This window comes from Neopsephotus bourkii, unplaced genomic scaffold (assembly GCF_033783945.1).
Source record: "Neopsephotus bourkii isolate Nb327-2 ecotype Australia unplaced genomic scaffold, CSIRO-AGI_Nbou_v1 NB_114, whole genome shotgun sequence".
NCBI classification, from domain to species: Eukaryota; Metazoa; Chordata; class Aves; order Psittaciformes; family Psittacidae; genus Neopsephotus; species Neopsephotus bourkii.
The window spans coordinates 1236718-1255617 of record NW_026900631.1 but is presented as its reverse complement, the minus strand read 5'-3'; the positions used below and the strand labels follow the sequence as shown (position 1 = coordinate 1255617).

Sequence of the window (18900 nt, the reverse complement as noted above, 5' to 3'; positions counted from 1 at the left end):
TCATAATGTCTTTGGTTGAAAGTCTCTTCTGTGCAGGAAGCCAGCACAGGTCTACACACAACTTAAATCCCACTTAAATTGCTATGGCTTAAAGTCTGACTCAAATAGCTCCTGGGCCTCCCCACTCTATATGGGGATAAATTCCATGCTTATGGAACTCCTCAGCATTTCCTCCTTTTAATACTGTTCTTGTTGGCAGGGTAAATTAGCCTCTTCTGAGCTGTACAACAATATTTAGCCAATGTTTGTACCCAAGCTTGTTTCATACTTTATCACTAAACCTAATTGTTTTTAAAAACTGGTATGATTAAGTGCAAAAAAACCCTGCCATGCTTTAGGGAGAATCGATCCAAATATCACTATCAGCACTGTGATTTACTTCCCTTACTGTAAGATGAATCACACATGACCATGATTATGGGAGAAGAACTTACCAGAAATTAGAGTACTATCAATCACACTTCAGAAACAATTATTGCCAGAGATGATTTGAGCTTGGCTGGACTCATTGGAGAGGCTAACGCATGTTATTGTCAGAGTTCACAGTCTTAGTCTTGGCCCGTTGCTACCCTTACACTGCATCATGTAACAGGAAAAATGTATAACAAAAGCTTGAACACACATGAATATTAGTGTGAATGAAGCAGCTGAATATCAGTCACTTACTCATTATTTCTATGATATCCAGATGGTGAACGGTCATCTTCTGTTGTGCTTTCCTTGTGAGATGATCTCTGTGTTCAGTAGACACATCAAACTAAAAAACAGTGATTTATTTTTTCATGACTAACTGATCCAGTGCTACATTAGTTTAAAGATTTATGATTTCTTTAATATACCTATTTTTTTTTTTTCATTTGAATGGTAGTTCATGAAGGTAGTTGGGTTTTCTCGTGCAGAGACACTCTTCTTGAGTGACATGGTCTAGATTGAGGTATCCCTGCCCATAGCAGCTGGGCTGGAACTAGATGATCTTAAGGTCCATTCCAGCCCTAAGTATTCTATGATTCTAATGGTATTTTTATATACAATAGAACATTTGCATTAGCACCATCTTTAGAGAATCCTCTTATTTATAAAAGTAGCAGCAGCTCAGTCATATACTGGTGCTCTGTGATTCAGCTGCCCAGTCTCAAACTACAGTTAATAAGAGCAGAACTGTTGGACAGAGTCACATAAACAGGCTTGAAAGTGTCAGACAAAACTGTGAAGATGGTGCCGAGGGCTTTACATGATATAGGAAACAAGGGAAGGAAAAGAAACTTTGCCATGGAGAACAATGCATGGAACCCGTTCAGCTTTGCTATCTCGCAATGCACTCCATCACAGGGAGCAGCTGCAGTTCCCAAACACTGGTGAGCACAGCACAAATGGGATAAAACAGGAACCCCAGTCCTAACCATGAAGCAGTCAGTACACTAGGCCTTTGACTCATTTGACCTTCCCCCATGTTATTTTTAATGTCTTTTTTAATTTTTTGGCCATTGAATATGTATTAACTGTTACACAATGCTTACCAAGTTTGTTATGTAAAATTCTAGAGATAAAAACTCAATCCAGGGCTCCCCCCTAAAGATTTTTGAACTTCCTGAGGGCTCTGGGAACACATCCAAGGATTTTTATTGCTCCCAGAAGATACATGGAGATTATTTGTCATTTGGAGAATGTGTATGAGTGCATTGGGGGGGCTCTGTGAGCACACCATTGTATTACTTTCCTGGGGAGAAGGTAGGATTCAAGGGTGACCTAAAACAGATGTTGAAAAAGGAGGGAAAGTATAAAAAAGAAAGAAAGGGAGAAAACCCCTGAGATCTGCTCAGGTTTACTGACTGCATTATGTATTTTATGATGGTGCATTCAATATTACTCATCCACAATAAGCTCCAATAGACATTATAGGATTTCTTTTATTTTCATGTATTAACAATATAGCAGTGAGGAGCTGACACTTGTTTTCCACATCAAGCAAAGTTGTATAAGTCATTTTTTTCTGGCTATCACCTCAGCCTACATTTTGCACTGAACAGTAATTCCATTTTTATGGACACTGTCAGATACTTTATTTTTATGGAGTTCCTCTTTTTTAAAAGAAAAAAATAAAAAGTAATTTTTAAGGGTCTCATAGTGACCAGTCTCGTTTTGGATGTTGAACCTATAGAGTCACAGGTGCAGATAACTGCTGGAGCAATAAATAGCCCTGAAGAGTGAAATCCTGGCCACACTGGTATCACTGGAAGCTTTGTTAGTGTGATCAGCATTTCACCCTGTGCATTTAATACCTACCTAATCCTCAGGTGGACCCACAGGTATTCTGCATTGACCCAAAAAAGTCCATTGGCTTTCACAGTCCCCACAGTTTGACATGTCCAGAAGAGCTGGTAACTAAATAGCGTTTTCCTTTCTGGTGATTCTGCCCTTTTTCACCTGGCAAACACTAATTTTTATCTCATTGGTTGGCCTGGATTGTGAGCAACTGATCTAAATCCAAGGGGTATAATTCTGAAATATCAGTATATTATCACAGCATCCCAGGGAAGTCAGGCTTGATAATTACCTCTTAGGGTATCAGCATGACTATTCTGGGGACAGCAGGCTGGAGTCAGGATAATAAACGATATTCCAAGGCTCTAATAACCACATTGGTGGCACAGTGGTAATGTGAGCTTGCTGTGTTTAGAATCTGTGTTTAGAATCTGGAAAAGTATTATGAAAAATATTCCCATTTCAAGACTTTTGGACAGAGCAGCCTGTTAACATCCTTTTAAATCTTAAGTGTACAGTGCCACTGTTTCCTGAGCATACTGTGATTTGTTACTGTATTTTTAAACAAAAGACATTCATTTGTACTGAAAATGGGATCAGATCCTGGATGCTGGACTGAAATCAGCTGTCCCAGGGTGACTTTTGAGATTTTAGATAAGCAACTCTTCAGAAGGCAAGAGGAAACAAAGAGAAAATACCTGTGGTCAGAAAGCTATCAATGCTTATATAAGAATATTTACATTAGAAATGTTCCCTTTGTGTACCTGCAGGAGGACCACTGTGTCACATCAGGATAAACATGACAAACCATCTATCATTTCAGGTCATAGCAGCATTTGGGAAGTTTGAAAGGATCTGTTTGAACTGGGGAATTGTCTGAACTCATGACACTAGAGCGTGCATGAAGTGATGCGGTATTCAAGGCCAGATTGGACAGAAGCTTGGATGACATGGTTTGGTGTGAGCTGTCCCTGCCCATGACAGGGGGTGTTGGAACTTGATGATCTTTCCAAACCTAACTATTCTATGATGCTATGATACCACTCTGTCCTGGGTTCAGCAATAGCAGTCATTTTTCTCCTTCTTAGTACCTGGTGCAGTGCTGTGTTTTTGACTCTCAGCCTTATTACAACACCAATGTTTTTCGTTGTTGTTCAGTAGTGTTTAGTCTGACCAAGGACTCTCTGAGCCTCATGCTCTGCCAGGAAGGAGGGGAAGCCGGGAGGAAGCAGAGACAGGACACCTGACCCAAACTCACCAAAGAGGTATTCCATACCACAGCACGTCATGACCACTATAGAAACTGGGGGAAGTTACCTTGAAGGGCTAGATCGCTGCTTGAGTTGGGCTGGGTATTGGTTGGCAGGCGGTGAGCGGCTGTATTCTCTTCCCTTGTTATTTCCCTTACCATTATTGGTGGTAGCAGCAGTGGTTTGTGTTATACCTTAGTTACTGGGCTGTTCTTATCTCAGCCCATGGGAGTTACATTCTTTCGATTCTCCTCCCCATCCCTCCACGAGCAGGGGGAGGAAGGGAGCGGAGCGGGCGAGCATCTGCACAGTTCTGGGTTACCACCTGGGCTTGAACCATGACACGCTCTTAGGACATGAACGCATCTGAAATTTCTGGTTCAGATTGCCTATTATCAAATGTATGTAGGAATGCAGTGAGGCTCACTGCAACAGCCTTCCCTTAAAATGCTAAGTAAAGGAGATGGTCTATATTAAATTTATCATGGGAAATTCTTGTTCCAGAGACAGCATTTGAAGTTTCACTTTGCATTCTCAAGGAGTAACACTAACTTCACTTTTAAAATGGCAAAAGACAATCACAGCAATTTTGGAAATCATCTAAAGTTCCACCTTTATCTCCTACCAATTTCTGAAACATAAAACAACAATTTTTTGCTTTTTACCTGAAAGTTTCTGATTTAGTTTGCTGACACACAGTAATGTGTCTTGGGTTTTGTATTGGAGGAGCATTTCTCCAGTAGGAACCAGGAACTCCTGTTGTAGATGCTATCAAATCAAAATGATGTCTCCTGCTATGAAGATCCTATGGTATATATACCAGACAGGACAGTCAATAAGGAGTGGAAAAAAACAAGGCAATAGTAGCTTTTGTGTTTCAAAGTATAACATCATTAGAGCAACACAGAGTTTTGAAGGAGTACTATAAAGAGGTTTGGGGAGCTTTCTCTAAAAAATAACTTTTATGTTTGGAAATATGGAAAAAAAGATGAAAATGCTTGTGTTGAATTATCAGCAATTATATAATAGTAGCACAGTGGCATGTCACAAGCAGCATATAATGCCTTTGGGAATATTCTTTCTATATCTGTCTACAGCTTTTCTATATTTCCAAAGAAAAACCATTTGGGAAGAAAATCTGAAATATGAATTTTATGTTCTGTCCAAGAAATTCAGCAAGAAAATCCACAAAAGTCATGAACTCAATTTCTAATGGTAGCTTGAAAGAGTCAGGAGTATTATATCTAGTCTGATTTCCTGATATTGCATTATAGACAAATACCCTGCACCGAATGTGCTGTCTCTCATAGTAGATGAAACTCTATAGATGAAATGAAACCAGTACATGTCAGAGAGAGAGAACAGGAGATACCAGAATTCCACTCATGCCCAGGATTGCTATAGCTGTGGATGATCTGTCAGTGATCACTGCACAAAAAGAAGTCTCTGGTCCATGCAACAGTGGAAGGCAAACACCACCAAAGTCCTAGCTAATATGAAGAAAAACATCCAAATCTGGAAGTTAAACCCATTTACCTGTTACAGCACTAATCCTTCCTTTTTTATTTCAGATATTTCCTATGTGATATTGTATGCAATATTTCAGAGACTCCAACTAGAATATTCACTTTTCCTGTATTTAACAGCACTTTCTCATCAGAGAACTGTATTTTCATATTTTTTCCCCTGTTTTTAATCCATTACCCACTTTTCCCATGTCTTTGATGCACAAATCTCTATTCTACATTCTTCAGATGAAGTTACACATGCTACAGTCCTACCACAAGGAAACTTTTTATGCTGGGGTAGCAAAACGCCTCACTACTGGAGATGATGTTTCACATGCCAGTTCTTTCAGTGCTCAGGGGAGGAGATTAGTCATTTCTCCTGATCTAAAGGCATTAAGCTTGTTCAGTTGTTTTTCCTCTACCTCAGCATGATTCTTTTCTATCCCCTTGTCTTTGTTAGCCATCTGGCAGTGCTTTGCCCCCACCTCCAGATCTCTTCTCTTCAAGTTTCCATTTCCTGAGGCTGCAAGCTCCAACGAGTTTTGTTTTCCAGTGTGCTGAGCCTCTGTGCTGATATTTGGGAATTCCAAAGTCCAGTTGACTTCATGCTCTAGGTATATTGTGGCCCTGAAGTTTCTTTCTGAAATAAATAAATCTTGGTTGTGAGTTGGTTTGTTTCACTTTCTGTGTAATTTAAACTGATTCAACATGTGATCAGTTTGATCCAAGGTTATTTTCTATGACCAGTACTTTCATAATGTCATAACCGCTTACAAAAGAAAAGTGGCTTTTGTGACTCTTATCTTTTAACTTATATTTCCATTAATGTCCTCGGATCAAGCATTAGTGATGAAATCCATGAGTCTTTTGTCCTTTGCTGTGGTCCTTTGTAATCTATAGCTTGGTTTCATGCAATGCATGCTGTCTCTAGAATACAGGAGGCTTAGCTAGCACAGCGGGCATCTGTCTGCTGCTTGGCAGGCACAGCTATAGGAAGAATACTACTTCAGTTCTTCTCTGAAAGAGATAGCTTTTAAGTGGTAGCTAGATGCTTGTCTTGGCTACCTGATATCTAGGCTTTTACCCAACGGCTGACATCAGCTAGAGCATGGAAACTGTAGATTCAAATACTAATGTGTTCTTTCAAAAAGCTTCTTATATCTGTCACTCGCTTTTTCTCACTGGCCTGGTACAGCCCTTTTGTTGGCTCTGCAACTCATAAAGAAAGGCCCACTTATTTTCGCAAGCCATTATACACTCAATGCTTAATGTTGGTCAGTCATATTTGTGGAATTACAAAAAAATACATTGGAGTGGTTCTTCATCATGCTCAGCAGAGCACCTTATCACAGCAGGAGTCGCCAACTGGAACACAAGGAACATAAATGTCTTGCAAGATATTTTTTAGTAAGCAGTATAGGTTTCCAGTTTTGAAGAAAATCTACATATGGTCTTGCTGTCCTCTGAGCAAATCATCTGATGCAAAATTAGTGTTTTGATATCATTTGGCAAATAATAAGTTCCTATCTCTGATTTGACCTTTGTAATTACATCTGTTGGTAGCAATTCAAGCAACTTGGGGAAAGGTTTCTGGATGCTCGATTTAGTTAGATGAGTTTACAGTACTGCTGAGTTCTTAGGCTATTCCATAGCACAGTAGAGTCATCCCTGACATGCTTTTGGCCAAAGTCAATGAGCCATCTCTCCAACTTAGATTACTAGAGGGAGAATTTCCTCCCTTCCATTTGTCCATCTGCACTAAAATATAATTTGAAATACTCTGGCTTTGTCCAATTTTAGTGGGCAGTATTTCTTTCAGCAACCAATTGACAAGGATATACAGTGAGGATGCTGAGAGCAGTGCTAATACAGAAGCAGGAGTGTGATCCTAAAAGACAAGACATAGGTGTTCATTAAATCTTGCAAATATTATTGAAAATGTATAGCTTTTAATAATTAATGTGCTTAATATTATGCAGATTAGTAATTCCAGAATCATTCATATTATGAATTTAAGGATAGACATGAAGAAAGGGTAGACTTAGATACATTTTGTACATAAATATATATGGCGGTTTACTTTGTTTAATGAGTTTTCAATATATAAGTGACGTTTTTGATTTTCAGAGCATCATAAACTGATTTATAATTTTTGGCTCTTATAAAATTATTTGTGACCACTGGGTAACAATGGGGATTTCTGATTGGCTGTCAGTGATGTCATACATGTGTCAATATTTCTCATTAAAAGCCCAGGTATGACCTTTTTACCTTGGAGTTTCCATGCCATAATAGCTCTAAGGCACTCACGGTTAATAGATTTCTGAGGGATTATTGCACTCTTTGAGTAGCTGAAGTCACTTGGCTTTTGGCTGGTGCCTCATACTGCACCTGAGGTGTGTGATAATCCCTCAGAAATGCACTGCTTGTTGAATCTCGTGGCTTAATTATAAACATTAACTGAAGTCAGCTACACATTAACTAGCTTGCCCAGATGTTTCTGTACCTGATGGATGGATGTGATGACTGATGAAAAGAAATCATGCAAGGTCCGCTTCTGGTGAATTCATTTGCCATGGAAAAAGAGGAGAGCAAAGCAGTTGCACTGCCCAATAACAAGAGAATGGAGACCTCTTGACTGCATGAGGATGCACAACAAATTGAATTCTAATTGCTCCATCTGGGGGAGGATGCTCAGTTTAAAACCCTGAGGGACACCACCACTCTCATCTTTAATCAGCCATAGCCATGTAGCTCCCTTCTGTGCAGTCTTAGACCCAGGATGCTTTGGGGCAACTCCATCTCCAATGAATTTCTGTGATCCAGGAGACACAGTTTTGCCCCTCATCAAGGAAAACACACCTTTTCTTTACAGAACGTAAAGACCTTTTTTCTGGCTTTTTTCTTCCCTTAATGTTGTCTTTTACTAACACTTTACTGCTTTAAGGTCTATGATATATTTTTGATATGTTGGCATTTGCTGACTCACATTTTCTTATTGGTTTCTTTAATGCACACAGGAATGAGAAACAATCTGAAGAACCCTCCTTTTACGTGGTTTTACAATATTTTCCTTTACAATATTTACCTAGAATATAAGATTCTGGCTAATTTTAAGTTCTGTAAAAGACTGAACTCTTAGAAAAGCTACTTACAAGTGGGAATGTCTTGGACAGGAAAAATGTTTATAAAAGCCCTTCAGATCCAGGACAAATACTCAGATGAAATTATTTGCAAGCCCACTCCAAACCCCACACAAACTAATTGATCGCTGTCCTAATGTAATGATATCCACAGCAGTGTGATAAGATTCATGCCCACAAAGCACATGCAAGCATTAACCTAACATCTGCGTCTCTCACTCATAACTTGCAGAAATTAGGACTAAATGTTGTGTGGATTGTCAGGGATCCCTTAAGGAAAACCTCAATGGTCCTCCTAGGGCAGTTTTCCAGATGTTTTGCCTGGGAAGAACAACATAACTGTAAGAGGAACTGAAGTGTAGTAATTTGGTTTCAATCAGTATCTGTTTTCATGCCTAATTGAACATTGATTAGAAGAGTTGCTATCAGTACTTCCATAATATTAAGAAAGTCATGGTCAAATGGGCTGCATTTAAACATTTGTAAAGAGTAAGTCTTTCTGCTTTCAAGTATAAGTCAGGGTTTTTTTCTGAACTTGAAAGCAAATGTTCCCCTGTAAGCATCTCAGTGTATAATTGCCCACAGGATTTTCACAAACCTTCATAAAAGTTTTGGAAGAAGATTTTGAATTCAATGACCCATTAGCTGAATTTCCTTAGATTTTATTTCTGTGGGTAAGCCTTAAAGGTGACTGATAGGTGACCATATCATAGAATCATAGAATAGTTAGGGTTGGAAAGGACCTTAAGATCACCAAGTTCCAACCCCCCTGCCATGGGCAGGGACACCTCGCTCTAAACCATATCACCCAAGGCCTTGTCCAACCTGGCCTTGAACACTGCCAGGGATGAAGCATTCACAACCTCCCTGGGCAACCCATTCCAGTGCCTCACCTCCCTAACAGGAAAGAATTTCCTCCTTATAGCCAATCTAAACTTCCCCTGTTTAAGTTTTAACCCATTACCCCTTGTCCTATCACTACAGTCCCTAATGAAGAATCCCTCACCAGCATCCCTATATGCCCCCTTCAGATACTGGAAGGCTGCTATGAGGTCTTCATGCAGCCTTCTCTTCTCCAGGCTGAACAGCCCCAACTTTCTCAGCCTGTCTTCATATGGGAGGTGCTGCAGTCCCCTGATGATTCTCATGGCCCTCCTCTGGACTTGTTCCAACAGTTCCATGTCCTTTTTATGTTGAGGACACCAGAACTGTACACAATACTCCAAGTGAGGTCTCACGAGAGCAGAGTAGAGGGGCGGGATCACCTCCTTCGACCTGCTGGTCACGCTCCTTTTGATGCAGCCCAGGATACGGTTGGCTTTCTGGGCTGCAAGGGCACACTGAAGCCGGCTCATGCTCATTTTCTCATCAACCAGCACCCCCAAGTCCTTCTTCACAGGGCTGCTCTGAATCTCTTCTCTGCCCATCCTGTAGCTGTGCCTGGGATTGCTCCGACCCAGGTGTAGGACCTTGCACTTGGCATGGTTAAACTTCATGAGGCTGGCATCAGCCCACCTCACAAGCGTGTCAGGGTCCCTCTGGATGGCATTCCTTCCCTCCAGCGTATCAACCGAACCACACAGCTTGGTGTCATTGGCAAACTTGCTGAGGGTGCACTCAATCCCACTGTCCATGTCACTGACAAAGATGTTAAACAAGACCAGTCCCAACACCGATCCCTAAATCGATGTAGCTTGCTGTATTTTCTGTCATTCTAGCAAAAGCAGCAGGCAAGGACAATACAAAGCTGTGTGCTTTAGTGGAGGTGTCCTGCCAATACACTATGCTATGTGAAAGGATAAGTACTGTGGGGTATAACAGATACTGTGTGATATTGAGATACCACAGTGTGTATGGAAGAAGCTGCAGAGCTAGTTTCATTTCACACATGGAGAAAGGATTGCATATAAAGATAGCAGTGCTATTTTCCTTCATCTTTGGCATTAGCTGCAGTGGAAGGAAGCAATAAACAGTAATATTAAGAAATTGAAGAACAGGAATCCTCACATTTCTGCCTCATTCTGCAAGCAAACATTGGATTTCTAATATCAGCAAAGGGAGAGACATTATGTGAACTATGTCATTACCATAACCACAAGACAGCACTCTTTTATTGCACATTCTAAGTTCCTTTTAGACTATGTGTGGGTATTGAGACCATGCAAATGCAAATGAGAGTCTACTGTTCTTGGTGTTTGTCTTTGAATCTGAGCAATGACACATGCTTGGAGAAATTGTTGTCAGCAAGTTGAGTTCCCTGAGGCTGTTCATCCCCCATCAAAACATATTCAGTGGGATGACCACAATTCCATTTCTTCTAGACTTACAGTTTGGGTTTTTTTTCTATGGTCTTCCACATTTGATGAAAGAGGAACAATTAAAGGAAGAATCAGATCTGTGAGTCAGAATGTCATTCTGATTACCACCTGTGCAGTTCCCAGGTAGGGCAAGAGATTGGGTTCATTCCCAAGCATAAGCTGGGTCTCTGCTTTTTTACTGAAGCCTCGGTTTTCCTTGATTTCAGCAGCACTGCCCAATGTAGATTGCATTAGCAAGCATCCTACCATGTATCCTTTGAGCAGGAAATCCTACAGAACTACTCAAGTACTTTCTAATTCTCCTTGAACATATTAATCATAACTCTAAGGCAAAAGTTGCCCCCTGTTTTGTTGTCCACTCTGTCCCCTCTTTCCTCCTGCTCATGGAGGACACTGCCAACATTCTGTGCAGTCAACAGAATGAGAGATGCTTTAGTTATCACAGGGTTTGGATGAAGACCCCTTAACTGTAGCTAAATCTTCGCAGGGCTTAAGTGCTGCTGATGACAAAAAAGATTTGCTTTAAGATGTTTCCTAAGTATCAGTTTAATCTTCCCTAGGAGCCCTCAGCCTTCTCCAGGTTCTTCCAAATGTATTGGTCTTCTGGTAAACCAAGATAACAACAATAGTCAAAATACCTTCTCTCTCTTGTATGCAGTAAGACGGCACCTCCCTTTTCACTCCTAGACAAGCACACTCTTACTTCATTTTTGTTTTAAATCTCTCAAGAACATAAGCAGTGGTGTGCCAGGCCAGCCCTCAGGTCCAGCCAGCTCACTGTGCTGTCTCCGAGACTGATGGATAATGGGATGTACAAGAAAAAGTCAGAGAATGGGCAAGCATACCATCATTCATAGTGCTCAAGATACTCTCTCAGAAATTTGTGGCTCAGGGACTTCCTGAGCCTTTTCCAACTTTACTGCATCTTTTTCATGATGAGGAGACAAGAACCACACATAGTATTTACAAAGCAAATGAAGCACAGATTTATGCAGTGGCATAATGGTGACTAATGTTTTTTATTATTTTCTTTTCCTCATTATTTTTTGCCTTCTCTTTGATTTTCATTCTGTTCTGTTTTCTTTTTAGCAACATACATTGAGGTGGAGTTTTGTAGAATTGTTTTATGGAATTATTTGTTCCAAGGATTACTTTTTCTATGTGCACTGCTTTATATATCTCCAACCTGAATTTCATCTGCCACTTTATCTGCTGGTCCTTTTTAATAAAGCATTTTTGAAAGTGTAATCTTCCATGAAATTTATAAACACTATTGACCTCATCCTTGTAATGCTTGTATGAATTGAATGTATAACAATAAACATAGAACTAGACTCTGGCTTATCAAAATTCTCCTTAAAGCCACGTTTTACAGGGACAAGGTTGCAGAAAGACTTTCTTGCAGACACCTTTTTAAGAAAGCTGGAAGATTTCGAGAATTTGGTTATCTTACGTTTATAATTGGGAATCAGAGACAGAGCACTAGGCAGAATATAGGCAATTGAATATTATCCTGGGAATTCATTCCATTACTTTGATGTTTGGAAAAGCTCTTTTATGAGTCCATTAGCAAAGTGCGATATTCTTACAAGAAAGGTGTAGAATGAATTACTATAAGGCTTTTCAACATTAGCAAACCCTTCAGCACACAGCCTGTTTATTGTCCTCAGCACCTGCTCATTGTTTTGAAAGAACAAATAAATAAATGAGCAAACAAATAAACCCACCAATACATCCACACATTCCTAGCAATAGGATTTATTTGGATTAAGTCCCCTATTTTATAGCTCAGGTTTTGGCCTTCATTCATTTCCCAACCAGCTGCAGCATTTCATCTTCTGAAGAGCAACACTGACATCTGAGAGCTGAGTGCCATTGTGCTAACGACTCCATAAACAACCCCACCAAATCCTGCATGATAAATTTCCTCCTGATTAGTTAAACAGATATTGTATCATGCCAGCAGAAGGAATTTTTGTTGACACAGCATCTCTGGAGACAGTGGTATGTTTTCTTTTAGGATTTGAATGCTCAGCAACTGGAGTAGTGAGAATGACAGAAGATCAGTCAATATTGCCCAGTCTTGATGATCTTACTTCATGTTTTAATTTCTCTCTTTCTTTTTCATTTTTTAATCTTTAAAGAGACCTTTCATTACACTGCCAAATTCTTGCAAAAATGAAATTGAGCCTTCGAAGGGAAGAATGTGAAAATATTGTTAACTTCACTCACAAAATGCTCTTTTACGTTATGATCCACTAAAGCTATTTCTGTTTCAAACAGAAAAGGGGGTAAAAAAAATGTACTCATTTTATGTTTTGAGGTTATTTTATTTTTAGTCCTTGGGTTTTACAGTAAATGCATCGGTGGGTCACTTTTGTGCATTATTTTTATATCTTTGTAGTACAATTTCCATGAGCATGTTGGTTTTATAGTGGAGTTTCCACTTAAGGCTGTTAGTAAATCTTTCCACAGAAGCCAGGCCTTCATAAATGACTATTGTTAAAGAAATGTTACTGGCTATGATGGGTGTGACAATAAATGCAGGAAAGACCTGGCTTTTGGTTATTACTCTTGTATCAGCTTTCCCGTCCTGACTGGAGGGAAGGGGTAATTGTGTCCTCTATGCTTTCATTTGGGCAGTGGTTACACGCACAGTTTTCAGAGGAGAAACAAATGACGCACAGAGGAGTGTAATCACCATGGCCTGCTCAGACATAAAATATGGACCCTTGGATAGGCTTCCAAAATAATATGGTGTGTTCCACATAAACAGCAATTTACTGTAGCGGGAATGCGAATTCAGTATGCGACGTCTTGGGTTCCTAAATAGTAATGCTTTTTCCATGACATGTAAGGAACATTTCTGGTATTAACTAACCGCTGTAAGGAAAGCCCATGTACGTGAGCATCTGATTGACTGGATTTTACAGTTCTGTGTCATGTACGGCTCTAATTACCATGCTTTGAATATTAGAGAACTCAACACGCTTTTAATCAATCCCAGGGGCTCTGCTATTTCCATTACTTAGTCTCAATTCCTCTTTAAAAAGTGGTACTGAGAATTTGTTTCACATACTTAGTGAATCCCTAAGTGCACTGCTCCTGAAAGCAGACACTCACACTAAATCTGGATAGTTTATATTCATTCTAAATGAAAACAGCAGAACAGTGGGATGACTGTGAGAAATTATGACATAAAGCTGATTCAAGGCCTACTCAGACTGTTTGACTTCAACTGAGTGCTTTTATCTATGTGCGTTATTTATGAAAGAGTAGTCAGAGCCCATACATAACCCTCAACACAGGGGAGTCAAGGCTTTTTGAACACCGTCCAGTCCAGCTCCCTTTCTGATCAATGACCCTCTATTATCATATTGAGCTATTCTGTTCAAAACCATGTGTGCAGATCCTAAATAATAGTAAGCCTTGTACACTAAGGAAAGAAAAGCTTTGATAACTGACACTTAATGAAGTAATTAGAGATTAAAACCTAGGTAGAAGCAGAACTGGCAGCACAGTGGCCATGACTTGAGAGGAGGAAAGGGGGGGATTCAAACAGCTGTAGTATCAGTGTGAAAATCCTGACTTTTTCTGAGCTGTATGCAGTGAAATATGGTGATTTTTCTCTTCCCCTGTGATGATGATCCCCAGTTGTACCCAGGGATTTAGCAAAACTGCAGTATGAGGACAAGGGTTAGTAGGTTAGGGGTGGATTCAGCAAGGGTCAGGTGAAACAACTAACCTTGTGGTATGGTATTCCTTAATATGAAACATGATTAGAATCTTAGAATAATCAACTTTTGTGGATGTTCTGGTTATGCAACATTTTGATGTGGCTTTTTCCTTACTCCTGCAGAAATGGGAAAATTTGATTTAATATTTTCATTTTATGCCAAGTCTTGGAATAGTTATCCCTTAGAAACTGAGGGCAGTTCATTCATTTTTGACTGGGTACTAACACATGTTAAAAGTTCTAAAAGCATCAGCTAGTAATCAGAACCACTTCCAAAATTCAAGATATATTAGGAGAAGAAAATGTACAGGCATGTTCACTGCTTACATACGTGACAAGAGGTTATAAGGAATCATCACTAAACGAGAAAAGAAAGGGACGTTGCATTCAAGCCCACTGCCTGTCTGGAAGAGACAGCAGTTTTTATTACTAGCTTTTTGTATATAGAAGCCTATCCATCAGTACCCAGCCAATGGTCACCAAACCTGTTCAAAGTGATCATTAAAAAGCAATCAGATAACATCAGTTCAGTTTTAGATTTGACCCAAGGCAACTGAAAAAGGCACAAAGATGACTGTATGGGAAGATTTTGTCAGGATACAAGCAGCTGCCTTCCAAATCCATGAATTTCAGTGGGAGATGCGTTGATTTCTAGCATGTCAGACTTGGTGTTCTCTGTTTCAGAGGACCAGATTCAAGAAAAGAAAGGCAGAAAGATTGCTTTGGGTGATACTAGCTGATGCTTGTTTCCCAGAAATGATTTATGCCCATTTGCAGATTGAGGCTGTAGTGAACAAGGGATGAGGCTACAGTGATTTGCAAATTGAGGCTACAGTGAACAAGGCACGGATCAGTCCAAAGTTGGCTTAAAACTGCTGCACTGAATTTAATCTTAAATCTTCATTTTACTTCTGTGAAGTCTGAAACTCAGAATGAAGTGTTTGTGTCTAATCTGGTGAAAACCTTCTCATTAAAATCTTCTTTGTTCATCTCTGTCTTTGATTTAAGGCCTAACCCATAGCTTGTTCAAAGTGTCAGAAAGGATTTTACCAAGTTTTGTGCTTGGTATTTATTGATCTTTAAGTGGGAAACAGAGATAATCAGGAAGCAAGCAGTGACTTCAAAGAGAATACCTCTGTTTATTTGTATTCATCAGCTTATCATTTCCACTTTTGCATTGCAATGCAGCTGATGCTCTTCCTGAAAGTATCAAGAAGTTTGCTTTTGAAAAAGCAAACACTGGAATGTATTCTATAAATATTGTGTTAGTTCTCATATAAAGTTACAGTTTATGGTAAATTTTGCTAGTCATATCTATTAGCCAAAAATTCCAGGTGCTTAAGTGTGTGGAAAAATAAGCTACTGTCTGATGAAGTCTCAATGAAACAGTCAAAAAGTTGATGTTAAAGAAAAACTGACATGCAAAACTTATATAATCTTAAAGACTCAAATTTTTTATATCCACATATATTATATATGTAAGCCACATGAGAATTCTTCAAGGGTTTATTTCAAAGGTCTTAGATATTTTGAATATTAATTCTCACTTTGATGTTGAAATGGAACAACAACCTGGGTTCAGAAATTTATTCTTTTCATATTTGTTTTCAAAATAGGATTTTTTCTTTTGTTTCTTTTTTTTAATATTTTCTCTGTAAATGTTTTTGACGTAGAGAGTGGCACACACAAAAAATCCTTTGAGATAATAACATTGGCAAAACAGATTTAAAGATATGAAAAGTAACATGGATATAACTCACCCCCTAATATGACATAGATAAGACGAAGATAAAAACATGTACCTTAAGGGACTAAGTTGGGAATATAGTGCAAATCACTGCTTTGGTGTTTCTAGAGTAGATAACTGCTGAATGTTGACATCTGATCATGAGAACACCTAAAGCATCTTTCAATCTGGTTATTCCAATTACAGTTCAAATCAGTTAAACATAGTTTAACTAAGAATAGTTTTCACATAGATCACATAAGCATTTCCACTGTGAACAAACAAATAAGCCACTGTATTCTCGCTCCTTCTTCCCTGTTGTATTAATGGAAAGACTGTGGATCACTGTGGTCTAAAGAAACACTTATTTGGACAATAAAGGACAACAATTTTAGATTAATCAGAATTAAAGTGCCCTGTAAATATTGCTTTGCTAACTACAAAGGCTGAATGGAATGATGAATTTAAAACTGCTCCCCAAAGACTCATAGAATCACAGAAAGGTCTTGGTTAGAAGGGGCCTTAAAGCTCATCCAGTTCCAACCCCCTGCCATGGGCAGGGACACCTTCCACTAGACCAGGTTGCTCCAAGCCCCATTCAGCCTGGCCCTGAACACTGTCAGGAAGGTGGCAGACACAGCATCTCTGGGCAACCTGTGCCAGCACCTCAGCACCATCATAGTAAAAAAATTCTTTTTTATATCTAATCTAAGTCTCTCCTCTGTCAGTTCAAAGCCATTCCCCCTTGTCCTGTGACTACAGGCCCTTGTAAAAAGTCCCTCTCCAGATTTCTTATCTGTCCCTATAGGCACTGGAAGCTGCTCTAAGGTCTCTCTGAAGGCTTTTCTTTTCCAGGCAATTCTATTGTCCATCACTGCTGTTTACTAGTTTGGGTGTTTTTCCTTTTCCCCTTTGGTTTTATGTTCTCTCTCATTATTCCCATTATTATTATATTATATTATATTGTACTTTAGTTATTAAACTTCTCTGATCTCAGCCCATGGGGGCTGTAGTCTGTCTATTCGTACTTAAATTTCTAATGATACCAGCACTTTCTGTATCATTCATGGGCTGTGGAATAGGGTTTTAGAACATTATGAATAACATTACCTGTAAAAGGCAGTCCATCAAAACAACTGTAAAATGGCAGGTACATAAGCATTCTGTGCTATCATTCAGCTCTCTTATACTAAAATTAGAAGAAAAAAAAAAAGATTATTGGCAGAATCCTCTCTCCTGTAGCAGGAAAGCCTTTGTTTCTGCCAGTGTCCTTGGCAGTAAACAGAAATCAAATAATAATACAAGGTTCCCCTCCTAAGAAGTACGTTCCTGATGTGGAAGTTCTGAGGGAGGGATAAATCACCATACAAATCCATGTTTATACTATTCCCTTTCCATGAGTTCACATCAGGTAGTCAGTTCTCAGGGTGCGATATCCCTTGTTGCCACTTTAGAATCAGGATCTCCACCCTTGCTGTGTATGAAGGCAACATATTGGCCTTCACATATTGTAATACTAATTGTCTTAAGCTGTTAGACCGTGGCAGAAAACTCCTTTTTCTCTCTTCCACAAAAATATTACTCATGAGGCTGAACATCTTTCCTCTTGTGTGATGGCACAGATGGTTTTGGACATATTTATCAATGCCACGAGCTAAGGGATGCTGGGGGCTTTTGGTTTATTCAGGTAAAAACATTGCAGATATCTTTAACCTAACTTCCCCTGTAGATCTTGCTGAAACACTTTTTTTAATAAAGTGTATATGTAGCATGGACATAAAAGGTGATGATCACATTTGTGCTGTTGAAAACTGTAAGAGCTAACATATGCCTCTATCTATGGTTACTGCAAATAATGCAGGTTTTAAAAGCTAGGGGAACAATATTTATTTGTACCAGCAAATGTTTTTCTCCTGGTTCCTGTATCACTAGAACTTCCCTATCTTTATGTAACTTATAATAAGGTACTTTCATAGGGAATTATAAAATATAAAATCATTCAAGTTACACATGTAAAATAAAGGAAATGTATTTTAATGAGTTCCATCTCTGGGACTCATAAATGTGTTTCTTCATGTAAGGCCTGATCAAAAGACCATTCTAATTAAGAGAAAAGGTCCCAGAGATTTTTGTAGGTTTCAGATTGGTCCCTTGTTAAGACTTAATTCCACACAGTTTAACTCAAATAAGTCACATGTGGAACTGGTTGAGAAAAGATTTTATTTCATGTGAAAGTTTTCAAGGAAAAATAATACATTAAAGAAATATTTTTCCATTTGCAGCGAAAGCACCTACTAACCCCAAACTTAATGTTTTGGCTGTGTCTTTGGCAACAAGATAAATAGTTCTGGCATTTCTGGATATTCTACCTAGCATATAAGGTTAGATAATAAAGCCATTTTAGAAATTCTTAAATTGTGCATGATAAACTTGTTAACATACCTAGATGAAAACGGTCAAATATATCATTTGGTCTTAACATTATGATCTCAATTTGAGTGGTCCTAGATATGTACTTAAATTCTGAATAGGGTTTTTCACACTTTTCCTTCTTGCTTCCATGATTTCGATACTGACTAATTCTGTCTTAATTCCCTCAGCTTTGCAGTTCAGTATGTATTGTCCCTTATGCCCTTCACGTTGCCCACAGTCATGAGAATTACTTTAAAATCTCACTGTCCCTCATGTTCTGTTACAAAGTCAGAATAAATACGTGAATTGCTACCTTCAAAACTTACTGTCTTTCTTCATACGTCAAAGATTTATGACTTTGTTCACAAGACAAAACACCATGCCTACCTAAAACAGTGAATAGTTGTAGGTAGGCAATTTAGAGAAGCCAGGAGGTTTTAGAAATAAATAGTGAAAAATCAGTCAGCAACAGGACATAGTTCAAGAGAATTTAACCTTCCTAAATTAAATTTATAAATTCAGTTTATAGATTCAATGAAATTTAT

The 18900-nt window shown here is 38.9% G+C and overlaps 1 long non-coding RNA gene across 1 annotated transcript; it reads right to left on the bottom strand.

Moving 5' to 3' along the window:
• Positions 1 to 12223: 12223 nt before the first annotated feature.
• Positions 12224 to 14332, bottom strand: LOC133218462 (uncharacterized). The gene is made up of 2 exons (XR_009727166.1): positions 14227 to 14332; positions 12224 to 12519 (listed from the first exon to the last, which is right to left on the bottom strand). It is a non-coding gene; the product is annotated as an uncharacterized LOC133218462 (long non-coding RNA).
• Positions 14333 to 18900: the final 4568 nt, after the last annotated feature.